Consider the following 21189-nt stretch of genomic DNA (forward strand, 5'->3'; position numbering starts at 1 on the left):
AAATAGGTCGAAAATATCGAATTCGATAAAACGTTCATCTTTTAACTACGGTTACTTTAAAACATTGAAAGACTAGAATTAGTAAACAACAACTTTGTTTGAGTTCAGCATGTGCACAGGGATAAAGGGAGTGTTTTGTTTACAAGCATATTCATCGATTCTCTGTTGTCAAGTTCCATGGCAATGCTAATTCTAGCCTTTCAATGCTCTAAGCATCGAGCGTTTTATTGTCGTCCAACCTTATAATACTAAACGATTACGACAAGTCAGGACCAAGAAGAGGAAGAAAAATACAAACAAAATTAAAATTCAACATTTTGTAATAAGGATATTTATTTGCTGTTTTTGGAGTTTTTCCTAGGATTTTAACATGAAAAGAGCTTTTAAATATATGGCCTATTACTGCTTACTATAAACAAAAAAAATTATCTGACAAGTGACAATTCTGATGGCAGAAGAAAAGGTTTTTACGGTCGTGCAGCAACAATTTTGAAATATCGGTTGATTTTTGGGGCATAAAGTTAGTTGTTTGGCAGACCGTTGTTTAAATTTTGTACATTTTGTACATGTCTAACAACCACCAAAGTTGTTGATGCCTATTACACTACGACGCCATATTTAAACCTGACATTTAACTCACTCACTCGTCAGTGTGTTGGGGAATTTTGATGACCCAAGTAACATTTTCTCAAGCAGTTGGTTTTTAAAGTTGCCTTTTAGCCGCACCAAGGTTCTGCAATAGTCATTGGCTTGCTTGATGGAACTATTTAGGTTAAATTTTGTGCTAATAGGAACTAGGAACCTTAGGTAAATTAAAAATCTAGTTAGTTCTAGTCAAGTGTCAACAATAACGTTGTTATGGCCATAAACGAGGGCTTGATGGTTTTGAGATAATAAGGTTTTGAAAGGGTTATATTTCAGCATTAATTTGGCAATCAAAATTCCAATATAGAACGATTTTAGCATTAAAATTACCTATTCAGAACCATATGGTCTTGAATCAATTGCCTAACTATTTGGCACTTTATACGGCCTATTCCGGAAAATATAGCATTTTTTAACACCTAAAGGAGTTGCTAAAAGTCATATGGATAAGGTTTAACTAACTAGTCACAATAAAACACAGTTTGCGGACGGTCGCGATTATTAAATCCTACGTCATTTATTCTTAGAATACAGGGATGTCTTGGCACAAAATTGTCAGAAGTGGTAATTTTAAAAGAAAAGTGAAGCGAAATTTCCAATGAATTACAACTGGTCAGGTAAATATGACAAATAAAATATTGACAATTTTGGTAGATTATAACGTAAAAAAAATAGTTTGCAATATATACATACACCGGAAGAAGATAATTCTGGTAATTTAACTGATGGTGCTCTTGGCATTGAACCTGATCCTCTAGAATCAGATATTCACGATGCCAGTACCAGTGGCTTAACAGAAAAACTGGCTTTAGAACAACCAAGTTCATCGATGGATTGGAATGAAGATGATGAAATTGATGACTTTAAGAAATTTAGTCAAGTCATTTTTGATTTTAGTCAAGATTTAAAAGATTGGGCACTGAAATATAACATTAGACACGTTGCCATTAAAGATCTTTTAAAAATTTTAAATAAAAATACAGAGGTCAAGTTTCCGAAGGACCCTAGAACTTTTTTGGCTACTCCATGTAAAATAAATTTACGGGATATTGCGGGAGGTCAATATTGACAAATCGACTGCTGATATACATATCGTTCCCCGTTCTATAGTTTGGAACACTTTAAATGGCATTTTCTAAAAAAAAATATTGTTTAGGTTAAAGTTTGATCCAATAGGTTTTCCAGTACCTAATCAACTTAATTCAATCTAAAATACTATTACAAAGACAAAAATGTAGTTTTAATACAAGGATTAAAGTAGGTATGATTGCTCACAGTAACCAAAAACATACCAAAATATTAAGTCCAATACTATACAATTTTTAAGTTTTAAATATTTAAAAATCTGCTTTTTATATGTATTATATTTTTGTATTTATTAAATTTACTAATAAAAAAAATCCAAAATTTATAAAGAATATAAATCTAAACATAAATTACCTTTATTGTTGAAGCTTTTTTTTTACTTTAAAAAGTGAAACCCCCCTTAAAAAAGAGTAAAATTAAATAAAAAATGCAATTTGTTATGACTAGTGTTGTGAACGTTCACGACTTATTCGTAACGTTTATCCTCAACAGCACGAATAAGCATGAATCCGAACATTACTCAAAAATTTAAACAATCCCATAGCGTTAGCGTTAATATTAAGTATATACGGTCCTTTAGCAACAAGACATGCGACGACAACCAATCTAATGCGATCGCCTCGCATTAGGTTGGTTGTCGTCGATTGTTGGCAGCAAATAACATCTGACAGTGTTGATTTTCGGGGATTCACATCGTATTAATTTATTGAAAATACTTACAATCATTATATTTCTTCAATTTTTTTGTGGTACTAATATACTTTGAATTTATATACTATTGCATGGGTGTGTTAAGAGAAAAATGATTTGGTACTCATAACTCATCTGAATTTATCTTTATCAAAATCGCTTTGCCTATCTTTATTATATGAACTAAAATGAACTTACCTTTTTATGCACCTAAATACAGCCCTGTTTGGAATTTGAACGATAAAAAAATACACTTTTATTTTCACAGTAACTGGAACCACCAAAACCAAACGCAAACTGAATTGCAATAAAGAAGACTCAAGAAATCCCGCGTAGTAATAAATAATGCCAACAGATCCTACTAAATGCCTAAAAGCCATTTATTGAAATCCGCCCAGATTTTGCCAGCTAATTGGTTATTAAAAGTGGCCTATAAGTCCTGAAAAATGCTAGTTAGCCCTGTTTTACCTTTTTTTTAAAACCCACTGGCATTTTTTTAAGCCTTTTGTCCTACGACATAGCTTTTGATACTTACTTAAGTTATTATAGCAGCTTAAAAGAATACCCTGCTATGCGTCCATTTTGAAGAAAAAATGTAATTCTTCCATTTTTATAAGCTATTCAAATACAGGCAAAAATAATGTAATATGTAAACAATTTAGATAATATATAAAGACACTGGAGCATCTAAGTACATATTATCAGTAAAGCATCTCAGAAATAAAAATATATTAATTTTTTATTTTTTTATTGGCACTGAATAATGTTTAATTTGTAAGATATCAAAGGCGCGCGTGTTTTACAGTTAAATTACACCAAACTTTTTCAAGAAACTGGTGTGCGCAATGAAAATCGGTCATTTATTCCAGTATAATATATTTTTTTCTAAAATAAAAAAGTCATACTTACTGAAAATGTCGCCACTGCTTTTTATTTTGGCGTTGTCTTATTTTTACCCTGGCTGTATCATATTTAAAACTAAAAGGTCAGATTTTTATACTTTGGTATCTCTGAAATACCATATTTAAAACTAAATGGCAAAATTTTAATACTTCAATATGTATCTGAAATGCCAAAAGCCGGCGAACAGGCCAAATTATATAACCACCTAAAAGTCTAAAAGGACTTTGCTAAAGGGTGGTAAACAGGTAGGCGTAAAAGCTTTTAGGTTCTACACAGGTTACTTTTAGGCATCTTCGGGTTCGATAAAGGTTATTTCTATTAGCTATATAGGTTCTGTGATATGCGATCTGGTTTCAAATTGGCCAGGGCCTACTGGCAACGACAACCTCTTTAGGGCTGGGCCTTTTTTTACTACAGGAGGTTATGCGGGCTAATAAATAACGTTGTTTGTGCTTAATGGCATAATCAATAATTTTTCTTAAACAGGTTCTAAGAGTTATTTATAACCTTTTTAGAACCTAAATTGTTACTTGGGGAGAGCAATAAAATTTGTCGAAGCATCGATATACATAAACACGAGCCACATTTTTAGATGTTTATTTAATTTTTTGAACAAAAATGATATTGGTAGCAGAAATTCATAAAAATTGCGAGAAAAAATATTTTTTAGACTTCAATATGATTTTTCCTTATTATTATTCATCTCAAGCATAACACAGGAGAATAACTTCATAAGCAAATTAACTATTTTTTTTAAATATCGATTGTTGTAGAATGATTCATTTTAGTTCACATTAATACAAAATTAAGTTCTTACCCTTGACACACTTATAATATACAAACTAAGGGATCTTTTAAAAATAATCAGGCAATAAATTGCTCTCAGAGAGTCAAAATATTGTTAAGAAGGAATAAATTTATGATTTCTGTCTGTAATGGAAGTAATTAAGAAAAAAATTATTATGCAGCAAAAAATGTAAAAAAAAGTGACAAATGCCATTAACAATTTGCGTAATAAATAAGATATTTTTCGGGTAGTGCCGTAATAAAATGATTGCCTTCAAGTGGAATAACGTTTTAAAAAAAAACCTCACAAAACAATGAAAACCCCGACAGTTTGTAACAGTATCACCAAAATTCCTAATAAAACTTAAATCTCATAAACTTTATGGCCTAATATAAAATTTTAATTTAAAATCCGCTCGCGGCCGTAAAACCGGTCGTTTAACAAGAGATTCATTGGCACTTCGTCACTAATACCATACCACAATTTTATTTAATATCAATAAGGAGTTTGTCCCTTGACATCCGGGTTAAGTATTGACTTCTACCTCATGTAAATTCTATGGTCGATTCGCCTATACGCTGTTTGTTAATCCGAACTCGCGCTGGTTGTATATGACATTTAGGAACCTTCGCACAGACGATAAACTTTAACAAAGTAATTTGCGTGCTTTAAGTAATTTAATCTATTAAATTCTGGGATAAGGATAAAAGACGGTGGCTTACGAGTAATGTACCGGCTAAAATTACGTATAGAAAAGCGGATGGGGGACATCCTTAACAGCTTCTTGCTTAACGTAAAATCCGATTTATTCACTTTTGAATTCTTTTCTTATATAGTACTCAGTATGCGAATAAGGTCATTACTTGAAAAGAGGTTTGCTTGTAAAATGTTTGATTTCTCTATGGTTTGAAACTTCTTGGAAATGTGGTTATTCTAAGTAGTTTTTATAAGGGTCTAATATGGGAAAAATAGACGATATAGTGAAACTAGTACAAGAAGTAATAAAAAAAATGTATTGGAGGAAATTCGAGCTTTTTCTTTTCTATTCCTCAAAATGTTGTTTTTTTATTGGTGAAAGTACATGAAAAACTGCCAAAAAGTTGCCTAAAAATTTTATTTCTTTTACGTCGTTAAAATAGTTAAAAAATCAATTCTCTTGTGTATATCTGAATTACAGCCTGAGTTGCCTTAATATGTGATACTACTTAAAAGAATTATAGTTTCATTACGATTTACAATTAAACTTTAGTATTAAAATGGGATTTTACATTGAAAATGACCCAAAATTTAATTTTATTGTCAGGGTTTTTACCGCAATTTAATCCTCAACTACAACCTAAGTTGCCTCAAAATATAGAAATACAAGAAATACAATTATCGATATTGAAACTTAGTAGTAAACGGGTTTTTAAAATGTAAAATGGTCAAAAAGTCGGTTTTTTACTTCTTATGGTTTCTATCGCATTTTACTTCCTAACTACTGCATGAGTTGACTTAAAATGTTATTTTCTTACATTATTATTACCGCTACTTACGAAAATCATAATTTCATTAAAATCGATACTGAAACTTAGCAGTTAAATGGGTTTTTACAATCACAAAGCGCCAAAAGTTAATTTCCTTGGTTTATATTGCATTTTATTATATTACATTATTTCAATATTTTTATTACTTATGCAAATAATAATTTTATTACGACCTACAATGAGGAAACTTAGCAATAAAACGTGCTTTTGCAATAGCAAATGGCCAAAACATCGATTTTTATTTTTTCGGCTATTCTATCGCATGTTATTTTCTTAAGGGCACATTTCCTAATTAATTTCGTCAAAAAATTTAAAATTTATTTATTTCGAATATATATCCAAGATTCCTATTGCTAATAGAAAATAAAAAAAAAATAATAAAAGAAGTACTGAAATCGTTTAGGATTGCTGACGTGGAAGTTGACGATTAATAATAACACAAAAATATAAATAAAAAAATAATTAAACATGCATATACAAAACAGATTTTTTTTTGAAAATATTTATTTAGAGCCTCGCAATGCACTCAATCGTTCAATCTGAGATCAATCTCATCATACTCATTCAAGTGCCTGAAAATATACAAAAATATTTTCATATACTTTTTTGTTAATATATTTAATTTTTTATGTACATACTAATGTAAAATATCTATTGCCTGGAATTAAATTAAAAGTTACTCCAAATTCCTGGACTAAGATGGGAAATGGTTAAAATATTAAAATGAAATACCTGTAACCTACGAGGAACTTTGGCGCCCAACAGTGTGGTAAATTAATTTACTTCATTATTAATTATCTCCATTTAAAGTAATATTATTCTCCTGTACGTGATCCGATGCTTTTTAGCAAATTAGTTGTTAAAAAGGTTTTGTGATAAACATGCCTTTAGGACCTTCTTGATCAGAAAAATTGCTATAGCTAAGATCTAATAAAAGGCTAGAAGACGTAAGAAACTGTTTAAAATGTCTGAAATAAAATGCATATAAATCATCCCAAAAAAACCTAGAAGACCAAAAAAATGGCATCAAATGCCTGGCTATTATCCCAAGATGCCTGCAATCAAATAGTTACATAAATTCTACGACTAAAGCATAATAACACATGAGAACCAGGCAATTGATATCAGTTTTCACATATTCCAGACCTTTTTTGTACTATATACGAAACTTGCTTTAAACAGATTACGAGATTCATAATTTCAAATATACGGGGAACTTTGGCGCCCAACAGCAAATACTTTAAACAGATTACTAGACTCACAATTTCGTTACGATCTACAATAAAACTTCAGGCGGTAAAACGGATTTTTTTAATTAAAAATGGTCAAAAAATCGATTTTCTTTCTCAACTATAATACAGTGTATTTTTTTATGTAATTAAGCTCATTACAAGGGAGGATGATACTTTTATCCTTATAACAAGAAATGCAATTTTTTCCAACTATTATCTTCGCATCCGATCACAAAACGACTTAAAATCCAACGAAACAATAACAGCAAACGACTCCAACCGGGCATGACTAAGTACCGCACATAATCCGGCCATATTTCCAACATTAACGGCGACATTTGCGCTAATGTAACTAAAATGGAAAACTTCCTTAAGTCTAGTCATCTGAAAGACGTACAAGAGATAATTATCGTAAAACTGGTAAACGACCGGCTTCCATTTATAAACTTAACGATATACGTTGAGGTACGAGCGTCTCCTTTATGATATGGGTATACGTTGTTAACCCACTTTTTTTAAGTGTTAATTATGGAAACTTATGGTTAGAGATAATTTCTATTTAATTAAACCGCAATTTAGCTAAAAGAAACCCACTTATGTAAGGGGGTTTTTAATTGATAACTGATGGGGAACTTTGGCGCCCAACAGTGTGGTAAATTAATTAAAGTAAAATTTAAAAACTCAATTACAAGATTTTTGGTTGAAAAAGTTGAAGAATTTTTGGTGTTTTTTTTGTAACTGATAGTTACAGGAAACTAAAGTAAATAAAAGTAAATATCAAGAATTTTATTTGACTGCTGTATCTTGATCCTGGAAAAAGTGCTCTGGAAAATAGTCGAGTCTATTTCAAGTTGAAACTTGAAATATTAGCAAACGATCTCTGAATCGAAATAAAAAACATGTTATTTTTATTTCAAATATTTTGTACTAGAACTAAATGTCAGCTATAGCTTTACATCTAAAATATCATAAACTTTTAACGTTTTATGTACATAACGACTGTCAAAAATTATTCTAGACCATTTAAAGCATCAGAGATCTCTTGGGTAGCATTCGTGTAATTACTTAAAGTGGACATAGATTTAAGAAAACCATGTTTAAAAATGAAAATGCTATTTTTCGCTTTACTATACATTATTTTTGATAAAATTAGCTCAAGCACTGGAAAATTGAATGAAAACAAAGAAAACCAGAAAAACCCTTAAAAAAAAAGAGGATATAGAGTCCAACAACTGCTTTACTATCTCTTATGTCTTTTAATTCAATTAATACATCATCCATCTGAACCTGATAAATTGTCACTTCATGAGCATTAATATTGTATGGAATATTATGGTTGGTACCGACATCATTTGATTAAATAGTGGGGATTAATGTATCCCCAACATTTTTTCTTCAGTAAAAAGAAAAATATTTTCTCCTTCAGGTTTTTTTGTTTCAACTAAATCGTTCCAGAAATGCCAAAGTTACACATAATTTTATATAAGAATGTCAAATATGCAAAGACCAAAGTGTCCAACAGACATGTTTGTAGTCGATTATTTGTAACTTTGGCATTTCTGGATTGATTAAGCTCAAATAAGGAATGCCTGGAAGAGAAAATATTTGTCCTTTTAAAGTGAGATAAATTTTCTTTTCAGGGAACTTTATATAGTCAAAATCGGTTAAGAAACGGGGAAGTTATAGTCGTGTTTCTTTCCTGGACATATTGGTTGTCACTCAGTTGACACTCGTATACAAAACGGTTTGTAACTTTGGCATTTCTGGACCGATTGTGCTCAAACAAAAAAAAACACCTGGAAGGGAAAATATTTGTCCTCTTAATAAGGGAAGAATTGTCTTTCCAGAGAAGTTTAAATAATTAAAATCCCCATTAAGGAAGAAATTTAAAAAAGGTCCAAAACGACTTCGTTATAATTTCATTGGACACCTATTTCAGCGTTTTTCCAAATTCGTACAAGAATTTGAGAAAAAAAAAATTTTTTGGAAATATTGATTTTTTTTTATATTTATTTGACATAAAATTCATAACTCAAAAAATTGACCAGATATCATTTTGAAAATTTGAACAGATATTTCAAAGATAATTTCGTTGGACCCCTATTTCAGTGTTTTTCCAAATTCGTACAAGAATTTGAAAAAAAAATATTTTTTTGGAAATATTGATTTTTTTTTTATATTTATTTGACATAAAGTTCATCACTCAAAAAACTGACCACATATCATTTTGAAAATTTGTACACATATTCCAAAGATAATTTCGTTGGACACCTATTTTAGCATTTTTCCAAATTCGTACAAGAATTTGAGAAAAAAAAATTTTTTTGGAAATATTGATTTTTTTTTATATTTATTTGACATAAAGTTCATAACTCAAAAAATTGACCAGATATCATTTTGAAAATTTGTACACATATTTCAAAGATAATTTCGTTGGACACCTATTTCAGCGTTTTTCTAAATTCGTACAAGAATTTGAGAAAAAAAAATTTTTTGGAAATTTTGATTTTTTTTTTATATTTATTTGACATAAAGTTCATAACTCAAAAAATTGACCAGATATCATTTTGAAAATTTGTACACATATTCGAAAGATAATTTCGTTGGACACCTATTTCAGCGTTTTTCCAAATTCGTACAAGAATTTGAGAAAAAAAATTTTTGGGAAGTATTGATTTTTTTTAATATTTATTTGACATAAAGTTCATAACTCAAAAAATTGACCAGATATCATTTTGAAAATTTGTACACATATTTCAAAGACAATTTCGTTGGACACCTATTTCAGCGTTTTTCTAAATTCGTACAAGAATTTGAGAAAAAAAAATTTTTTGGAAATTTTGATTTTTTTTTTATATTTATTTGACATAAAGTTCATAACTCAAAAAATTGACCAGATATCATTTTGAAAATTTGTACACATATTCGAAAGATAATTTCGTTGGACACCTATTTCAGCGTTTTTCCAAATTCGTACAAGAATTTGAGAAAAAAAATTTTTTTTGGAAATATTGATTTTTTTTAATATTTATTTGACATAAAGTTCATAACTCAAAAAATTGACCAGATATCAATTTGAAACTTTGTACACATATTTCAAAGACAATTTCGTTGGACACCTATTTCAGCGTTTTTCCAAATTTGTACAAGAATTTGAGAAAAAAATTTTTTTTTGGAAATATTGGTTTTTTTTTAACAGATAACCAAATGTTAACAGATATCAAATCATATTATATTACCACATCATTATTTTATATTTAACATTTCAGCATTTTACCCAATTAATTGTGTTAAAAATCAATTCTAAATTAACTCTGTACTAGATTAGTCGTTTTCTATTTGAATAAAGTTTTTTTTTAAAGTTTGGTGGCATTACTATATAATTGGCGCAGTCGGTAGGATAGGAATATAATATATAACTTATATGTAATTTATCATATAAACTAACACTATTAACGTCTTTATATACATCTAATAAGCTCTAATCGGCTTACCAAAAAATTTTATATAACAATATACAGGGTGTCTCTAAAAGGTCTGTACTACTATCTTAGTCCAAAGTTGCTCGGTTTCTTAGTTATAGGGTGTTACTTATTTTATTTTTATTAAAAAAAAAATAAATTTTATTATACCTCAAGTAAATTATTCTATTTAAAACTTATTAAACTTAAACAATAAATTAAGTATAATGAAACGTATCATTAAAGATTTAAATACTTGAATAAGTCTATTTTCTTAAGTGTGGTTTTTAGCTTTTTATGTAAAGAAAACAATTTTTCTAACGTTTTTAAGTAAAAAAGATGCTCTTGTTAGAACCCGCTAAAATTAACCGTTACTAAGATATTTCGTTATAATACATATTACGATGATATAATACATAATTTTATTTTAATATGAAAGGATTTTCTTTTATTTTTTGTAGTGCTCTCTTTGTGTTTTTAAAAATTTCATTTACTTTTGTCATAAATAATTATCGCTTTGGTTTAGGATCGGTAAGAACCTTTCGTGTAATTGGAACCCTTGTTATAAGAATTGTATTTTTGAAAACAATATATAATAAAAAAAAATAAAATGCTTATATTTGATGTGATTAGCTAAGCGCTACATAAATAATAAATAAATATACGTTTATTTGCCAATATAAAGATATCTAGAAATTACATCAACTAATCATAATAGGGCAATAAAACAGGTAACTCACATAAGCTCCATTAATTGGCCACTTGTTTGTGAAATTCTTGAAAAGTCACATTCGGTAAAACAGCGTCATTTGGGAATAGGACGTTTTTTAATATTATAGTTACCGTAGCAAGTTTTTTGTCAAGTTTTTGACTCTTTACTGTTATTTATTTTATGTACTTTAGATATCCACATACAAAAATATAATGCATAACATAGACATACAAAATTTTCGAATTATGCACCTAGAAAACCGAATATCTGTATGTGCTCCTAATTATTTTTGCAAAAAAAAATTAAATAAAATATACGCTAACCATTACAAAAAAAAAGAACCACAATAACAAAATATGCAAATGAATACACATTATCCTAACCCCAGCCATAATTGACTTACACAAAAATCTAACCTAGATGAACTCTGAATAAAGTTTTTCATAATTTTTTAAATGTTTTGAAACTATAAACACTCCTGATATTGTAATTGGAATTAAATTAAAAATTTCTCGTGCAAAATCTCTTGTTTTAATTTTTTGAGTAACTAAGCGTTTGTTTACGCAATTTCTGGTATTATAAGAATGCATGGTTTTTTTCGTTACTTTTTTTAATAGCAGCATACCTCAGCATACAAATTAATCGAACATCAAAAATATCTTCATTAAATTTTTTTCAAACACAACTTTTAATACAATAAATAAGCCTAAAATGTTATTCAAAACTCTAATAACTCCGATAATACATAAGATACATTTCAAGACATTCGCCAAATTCTGGAATATTGATCTTTTTATTTTTTTATCCAATTTTTAAGATCATTTTTAAAAGACTTATGTTTTATATTATTGTGTAGGGTTTTAGGTAGTATACTGAAATATTTTGGTGCGATATATTGAAAATATCTTTGGCCAATAGCTTTTTTGCTATTTGGAATTTTGGCATGTTTATTTTTCTTTTTTTCTGGTGGTTCTAGAGGACTTATTTGAATTTTATTCTGGTTCTGCGTTCATTAAAAGAGTAAATGTGCCGATAATGTCGTATGTCCATTATTTTTGTTTCCTCGTAAAGTAACTGATAAGAAGTAATTAGAAAACATTTTAAGTTGGTACTGTAAGTTCCTTTGTTTGTCTAAATATTTCATGACGATTGTTTCTGGAATAATTATTGATCAATTTACTTGTTAAGGACCTAATTCTGGTAAGTCATTTTCGTATGAAGTGAAATTTACGTATTTTCTTTTATCAACATTGAGTGATAGTCAAACCATTGTGCTATTTTCAAAAAGTCCCTTTATGCTTCAATTTTTAGACCGTTCCAAGTTTACAGTGTCATCTGCTTAATAATTTTTCCTATGTTGGATAAATGTCAAAGACTGTTCATATAGAGTAAAATAATAATATCAAAAATTAATTTTTTAGTTATTCCAGGCAGTCGAAGCCATTTTCTCTTCATCAGCGTCATTTCTCGTTTTTCATCTAAATTAAAAAAAAAAACAGTTTAACATAATATCTTGGCAGGCCCCACCTAAAAAAGCCCCCATTTTACCCTCGTCATCCCCCAACAACTAAAAACCCCCTCGTCCTCGTCTGGAAAAATCGATCCTCTCCCCACCCAGCTGACCGGTTTAATCCCTGATAAACCCGAATTTACCGTCGAACCGGCAACGTCGCGTCGGGTGTGCGTAAGCCCAATCTCGGTCGGCGTTCTAATTATTTACGGGTGCGTTTATGACGACACAGAAGCGGCTGTTTAACATTTAAATCGCCGACGGGCGGCGCCCGGGGCAGGAGGGCGGCGGGGGGCGGGCGGGCGGCCATCGACGAAGAAGAAGACCACGCCGCCTTTATAGTCGGTGAACCGCCGCTTAATCATATGCGATTAATTGTTTCTTTTTTCTTTATATGCTTGACCTGGTTTTTCTCTCTCTCTTGGGGGGTACTTCCTATATGTAAATTGGGGTGGCATTAGTATATATCCAGCAAGACCTTTATGCTTTTATCGCTATAGTGCGAATGCTCAATAGAGTTACGAAAATCGCTCCCAGCAAAGGGATTCACAATTACCTCTGGATTATCTAAGTGAATATCATTATAGGTCAAGTCCTGGGATTAATAATAATAATAATAACAATTTATGCCTTTATATTACGTAACAAATTTATATACCAACAAATCCATATCAAAGTACAACGAGATCACAAATTACGAATTCACTTAAAACAATGAACACCTATTATCAATTACCTAACTAAAAATAGGAAATTATTGAACATGAAAATATTGGCACAAGAATACTTAAAAATGATAAAAATTTATTTCAAAATCTAGACAGGGTGTCAATTTGAAAAGGTGCCACCCTCTATATATTTGCTCCTGTAGAAAATTTAAAAATTTTCAAAAACACTTCATCATTTTGCAGAGTATTATGCCAAATAGGATTTATTTATTTATTCTGAAAATGTACAGTACAAACATGTGTATAATCTTATCTCTAGATCTGAGTTTCACAAATTTGTTTCATGCACCTAAGGGTTTACCTGTATGTGCAGAAAATTATTATTAACACCTAACATTCTAATATTAAATTATGACCCAAGTGAAATAATGTATTCCTGTCGCCTTAACTTACAACAATATTGAACAAAATTTATATTCAATGATCATTGAGGTAGTTTTACATTAACAATCTCCAAGAAACACCCATTTGATCTTAAACATCACAATAAATTACAAAAATTTTAACAGATTATTCATGTTTTTTGAAATAAATATTTTGACTTGTTTAATATATTAATATAAATTTTTTAGTTCTTTTATACTATTAGGTAGCAAATTATACTATATTTTTGATGCAACTACAGATGCAAATCTCTGGTTACCATCAAACCTTCTAAAAGGGATAATCAACATATTATTATAATTATTCCTGGTAAGATCGGCATGATCTACATGCTGTTTTGTTTTTATTCCTAAAACAATAAATATATTGCCTTAAAAGTATAGACCTCTAACATTTAAAATGCTTTCATTGCATAGTTGGATATAGATGATCTTTTCTGTAAATAATCTTTAATAGATAATTCTGAATTACATTTAACTGACTGAGAGCATTATTGTATAAAATCCTGCCCACGCTATGATACCCGTATCTTAATATTGATTCCACTAATAATTTGTATATCATCTTTTTTTACAGTCTGGTAAAATTTGTGAATTAGACCTCTTAATTTATTTGTTACATCATGAGTATGTTCTGACCATTTAAGATGTTGATCTATAGTTATGCCCAAGTATTGTGACACCTCATATATTGTTATATTTGCTTGTTAAAGAGTAATTGAGTTCTATAAAGGTCTAGTTAGCAACATAAAGTGATAATTTACAAGAATTTATGTTTTTACTTTACTTAGACCAATAAAAATTTTGTCTATTAATGAATCCCATGACGAACCAGTAAAATGCAGTACTGTGTCATCAAGGAAATAAACAATAATGGGCCAAGCACCGTGCCCTGTTGTATACCCATAAAGCCATTCAAAGGACCACTATGAATATTATCTATTTTGACAATTTGAGATCTCTGATGTAAATAACTTTCAAAAACATTCAACATTACACCCCTGTCTCACAGTACAGTAAAACAAGCACTAAAGTTACATCAGTTTCACCCGTATAAAATGCAAGTTCTTCAACAGCTTGTTGATGACGATTTTGATAAAAGATGAGTTTTTTCAAATAATGAGTAATTTTATAAACGGAAACCAAAATATTTTACAGAATATTTGCTTTACTGATGAGTGTTCTTTTTTTTTATATGGAATTGTCAACAAACAAAATTGTCGCTACGGTCGAAGGTCACACGCCATATCCACAGAAGACAGTTTAGGTTGGTATTCTTGGAAATTCTATTATAGGATCATCATTTATTGAAGAAAATTTAACCGGTGAACTCTTCCTTAATTTGCTGGAAGACACAATAGACCCCTTAATAACATCTAGCTTAAAAAATATGATTTTGCAGAAGAAAATTTAATACACTTTTAACAAGATGGAGCTCCACCACACTATTTTCTTCCAGTTAAATGATAGATTTCCTGGCAGACGGATTGATCGACGGGGAGCAATTGAACGGCCACCACGATCACCCGATTTATCACCTTTAGTTTTTTTTTATGGAGGCATTTAAAATCAATTTAAAAAGAAGAATCACAGCTGCGTGTAGAGAAATCTTTGAAAATATTAGAAAGGAGTTTGAAAGCAGACTTTTATTTATTACTGTTTGAAAAAGAATAGACAACATTTTATATATAAAGTTACCTTTTATTACTTTTTTATGTTCTATTTCGTTAGAATAGTTATTACTTAAAAAAATAAATATCTTTACGGTTTTTATTTATTTCTTATAAAGTATTAACATAAAATAAAGTATGTGGAAATGTTTTAATTTTATACAGGGGCAGAAATATAGAGGGTGGTACTTTTTCAAACTGACACCCGGTATACGTCAAAAAGCAGAGGCGGCAAAAGCTTATTCTGTGAAGTGAATATTCGTTATAAAGGGCCAACTAATAAATAAAGAACGATTTAACATGCTAATATTCTTCTATAATAGAGGCACCTAAAATGTAAAAGCATTTCTGCGCAAAAAAAAAGAATGTTTAGGTGAATACACTAAAGAGTATAGATTCTCAAAAAGAGCGCAGCCATATGAATACTAAATAAAATATTAGATACATACAACAATTCATTTACGTTATTTTATATCAGAATTATCATTAATGCATATTTTACAGTATTCCAGCCAAATATTTTACCATACATTATTATTACCACACTTTTTTTTTGGCATTAATCAGTAGATTGTATCTATGGGGTGTTAGATCTTCGAATTGACACGGGATATATTTTTAAGTTTTTCTTTTGTATAAAAAATTCCTTTCTTTTAATATTACTGATAAAACTAACTATAATTGCAGCGGGATTATAGCCATTAATTGTACATGAAATACCTAAATTATCTTATTAGAAAGTTTGTCAAGTTTACACCTAAATCTTCATTGTACTCTTCCTTGTATCTACAAATTTCTTTTCGTTGAACTTTAACGGCATGGACTTCTTTCTTATTATTTAATACGTTTTCCTCAAGTTTATGTATAACATCGTATAATTTGTTTAGTTTGGACTCGATGACTTCCATTTTGGAATCCAATATCTTTTCAATTTTTTTAATAAAACTTGCACAAACTTTTGTTTCTAGTTTTTCAGTTTGATCTTCTTCCGGCCATTATGCAAGTGCTCTCTAATAATTAACTAGTTTACTAACCGTAATTAATTGGGATTCATATTGGCCTTATTCGGGTAAGATTAATAGAAATATAGTGGTAAATTTACTCAGGTTATGTCATATGCATTAATGCACAAATTGCGGTTAGCTGTACAAATTATTGGTGCAGATATATAGCCAGAAAAATGCGGTATTTACAATGTGTTACTAATGAGTTACTTATTATATTGGGTATTACGTCACTTATAGCAAAAATCAATTTAGAAATGTTTATCTTACACGTTGAAAAATTGAAAAGGAGAAGAAGATAGACTTATTCACGTATTTAAAAGAAATATGAACTTAAATCTGTAACGATACTGTTTGATATACTTAATTTAATTATATATACTTATTAGCTTCTCCTTATTTTTTTCAAACAATTCCTTAGCATTTACTACTGGAGGCCTAATTTTCGATTCACCATATCTAAATAAGGATTTACCCACTGACATTGGCATTTTTTGGCCTATTTTAGGTTTTTTTTCAACTTTTTGAGCGGATTTCAAATATTCTAACTTTTAGTCTGTAAAGCTGGATGGTAATCTTCATTTGCTTAATTAGGCAAATAAGATCCAGAAATGGGATTAGAAATTTTTCTTTGTGGTAAATTTTTATAAGGGTCTTCATATTTATCATCTATGCTTGTATGTTGGAGGTTTGATGATAAATCTTCAATGGAATTAGTAATGTCAAGCCCATCACTCATTAGCAGTTCCAACTCTTCAAAAGTGTGATCTAGTAGATCAGAAGTATCAATTTGTTTGTTTTCTATGATTTTTTTTGAATCTGCATTATCTGAGCTGTCATCATCTGATATTTCAATAATTTTTTTTGAGGCCGATTCAGAGGATGATTGAGAAGACTCATGAACCTCAAGGCTTTTGGTTTCTGAACTAAATTCCATGGTGTCACAAGTGACATATGTGTTACTACTCAGCTGCAAGCGATATACTCAAATGGATTCAATATAAATTGCGTTTTTGCTAAATATATTTCCAAAATTTCCTCGGATCAAGAAAAAATCAGCATTTTTTTTTCTGACTAAAAATGCCTGGAAAAATTGATTTTTTCGTATTTCCCAGATATTTGAGGCAAAAGTTTAAAAGTATTCAAATTTCTTAAATGTTTCAAGGCACTTAAATCAAACTATATAAATTTCATATTTGTTTTAAACAAAATTTCTTATTTATTCCAGGCATTCAAGACAATATACAAAAAAAAATTATAATTTCAAATTGGAAGAATTATCATTAGGCTCCCATAAAATCACCATTTCTCAGAAGGGTGATTTTATGACAATTGGGGTAGTCACAACTAAGTAAAATGCTATAGACATAAAAACAATTAAAATTTGAGATTACGATCACTACAATAATGAATCGATTATTTCTGAAAGGGCCTAAGTGCCGTAAAAAAGCAAATAGTGTTTGAGAATTTCTACAAAATGCAAAACAAGGATGAAGAGGATATATATCTTCAAGGTCTGATACATTAGAAGAATGTGGCAAACTGAAGAACTCAGTAAAATGAAAACAGTAAAGTAAGGGAAGTATCTTTTGATCATGTATCTCATGTTGTAAGGCTTTTTTAAATTTGCATTCTGTATCTGAAAAAATAATCAAGAGAATAAAATCATTTATTAAAAATAATGTGACTCCCAGAGATAAACGTGACAAAAATATTAAACGGGCAATGCCGGAAGATCAAAACATTAATTCGAAGAAAGTCACTATTCGGGAAAAGTATATAAATATCTAAATAGTAGACTTAATATAAAAATTATGTACGAAATGTAGATCCAAGTATCCTGAAACGAAAATTAAATACAGCTATTATTATACATTTTATCGCGAAAACTTTACTTTGAAGAGTTGAATTTAAAAATCAAAAGTCCCGCTCTAGGAGATGCCTCGAAAAAAGTGGCTGTTGCTGAATTGTAGGTACACAAAAAGAGGGCCAACAAGTTTTATACGAAGCTATTAAAGAGTGTCACGATAGGGACGACGTGGTAGGACTCGCATTTGACTATATGCAAAATGTTCATCTACCACATATACCTGTACAAGAAGTCTTCTATAAGACCCAACTAACGATTAATGTATTTTGCATACATAATCTTAAAACGGAAAATTCTTTTTTTTTTATATTTATCACGAGGGACAGGCCAATAAGGGTCCTAATGAAGTATGCACCTTTTTGCTTGATTATATAAAAAATAACATACCACCCAACATAAAAGAGTTAAAACTTTTTTATGACAACTGCCCTGGGCAAAATAAGAACCACGCGATTATAAGATTATGTTTGGCCCTTACAGATATGAGGCGCTTCAATAAAATTGAGTATTATTTTCCCATTAGAGGTCACTCCTTTTTGCGGTGTGACAGGGATTTTGGTGTCATAAAAAAATTTGACAGAATATTTAAAATTCATAAGTACACAGAAATTATTGTTAATTCAAGTGCCAAACGCAAGTTTACTGTAAAAGAAGTTAAAACTAGTGAGATTCTTGATTTTAAGCAATGGTGGCCTAAGTATTATAAAAAGACAAGCCTGTCTACTGAATCTAAAAATAGAAATGTTCCTCGATCTCAAAAAACTTCTTTTGCAATTTCGACCTTTAATCATTATGTATATAGCTCTGAAACTTCAGGTTATGTAAGGGCATCGGAATATATTAATAGCATTTTTGGTGTTAATCACTTCCATTTTTGGCTTTACCGAAACTTAATTTAGTATTGAATGGCCCAAAATACCAGCATATCCTGAAGACATGGTGCCAATTTTGGAAACAAAAATAGCCCATTTGCAAAGCCTTAATTAATGGGTACCAGAAGATAAGCAGGAATTTTACGTGCACATAATAAATTCCTGGAAAACCAAGAATTCCAAAGCTAAATAACATGAACCATCTTAATAGAACTGAAAACCATGGTTTTTTCAATTTTGTTTTAGACTTTATGAGAATAATGTTTTATTTCTATTTTTTATATGTATTATATTATTGCTTTAATTTTGATTATATGTATATATTTTTGTGGCTGTTTTTCACAATAAAATTACCATATTAGGGAATTGTATAAAAACCTAAAAAAGTTAATTTGTTTTATAAAATGTATATTTCTGAAAGAAACTAAGTTCATTTTTTTGAAAAGTCTGTCTAATAAAGAAAATCCAAAATTCTACATTGATTTCATTAACTTTAACCGAACCATACTAATAAAAAAACGAATAATCAATTTAAAATACCAAGAGGTTAAAAAATAAACAACATTTTTCTGTTTTTCTCAAAACTTCTTAATATCATTCTATTCTTAAATTCTTAGAACCTCTTTAATATCTTATAAGAATGCTTTTTTTTCTCTCTAATTTGAAGTAACATTCATCTTAATATGATATACAAATATCAGGTAAGAAAATAATTTTTTAAATTAATATTTGTTTCAGAAAAAAAAAGTCTTATTTATTCGAAAATAGTAAAAAGCTGAGCAAACAAGTCATATTCTTCCAGGCTTCAAATACCTGGAAAAAATATAGCATTATTATTTAAATGTCTTATTTATTCCAGGCATTTGAGGCAAAATACAAAAAAAAAATTGAAAAATCATCATAGGCTCTTATTGCAAATTTGTCGAATTTTATGGGAAAAAATGGTAATTTTATGACATTTGGGGTAGTTACAAACAAGTAAAATGCTATAGGCATAAAACAATTAAAATTTCAGATAATTTAAATACACATAATTTACGATCATCAGATATTTAATGCACCCACGTTGGGCACCAAGATTTACATCTCTGAAAATTTATTAAAGAGGAAACCTAGAGGGGATTTCAGGTAAGTTCTTAGAACCTTTTTAAAATCTTATAAGAATGCATTTTTTTCTCTCCAATTTCTAGTATTATTCATCTTAATATGATATACAAATATCAGGTAATAAGAGAAATTTTTGAATTAATATTTGTTTTAGACAAAGTCAAGAACAAACAAGCTATATTCTTCCAGGATTCAAATACCTGAAAAAAATATTGAATTATTACTTAAATTTCTTATTTATTCCAGGCATTTGAGGCAAAATACAAAAAAATACATAATAGGCTCTTAATGCAAATTTGTCGAATTTTATGGGAAAAAATGGTAATTTTATGACCATTGGGGCAGTCATAAAGAAACAATATGCTATAAACATGAATACAATTAAAATTTGAGATAATTTAAATTCACTTAATTTACGATCACTACATTTTTAATACATTTAATGCACCCACGTTGGGCGCCAAAGTAAAGACTTATTGAAAAAGAACCTTAGAGATAATTTCAGGTAAGTTCTTAGAACCTCTTTAATATATTATAAGAATGCACTTTTTTCTCTCTAATTTATAGTAACATTCATCTTTATATGATATACAAATATCGAGTAATAAAAATTTCTTTTAGAAAAGTCCTATTTATTCCAAACTAGTAAAAAACTGAGGAAACAAGTAATTTTCTTGCAGTCTCCAAATACCTGGAAAAAATATAGCATTATTGTTTAAATGTCTTATTTATTCCAGGCAAGTGAGACAAAATACATAAAAAAATTGAAAAATTATCATTGCAAATTTATCGAATTTTATGGGAAAAACGGTAATTTTATGACCATTGGGGCAGTCATAAAGAAACAGAATAAAAGTGCTATAGACATAAAAACAATTAAAGTTTGAGATAATTTAAATACACTTAATTTACGATTACTACATTTTTAATGCATTTAATAGACCCACGTTGAGCACCAAGATTTCTGAAAATTTATTGAAAAAGAACCCTAGAAAGGATTTCA

This window comes from Anthonomus grandis, chromosome 12, assembly GCF_022605725.1.
Source record: "Anthonomus grandis grandis chromosome 12, icAntGran1.3, whole genome shotgun sequence".
Lineage (NCBI taxonomy): Eukaryota > Metazoa > Arthropoda > Insecta > Coleoptera > Curculionidae > Anthonomus > Anthonomus grandis.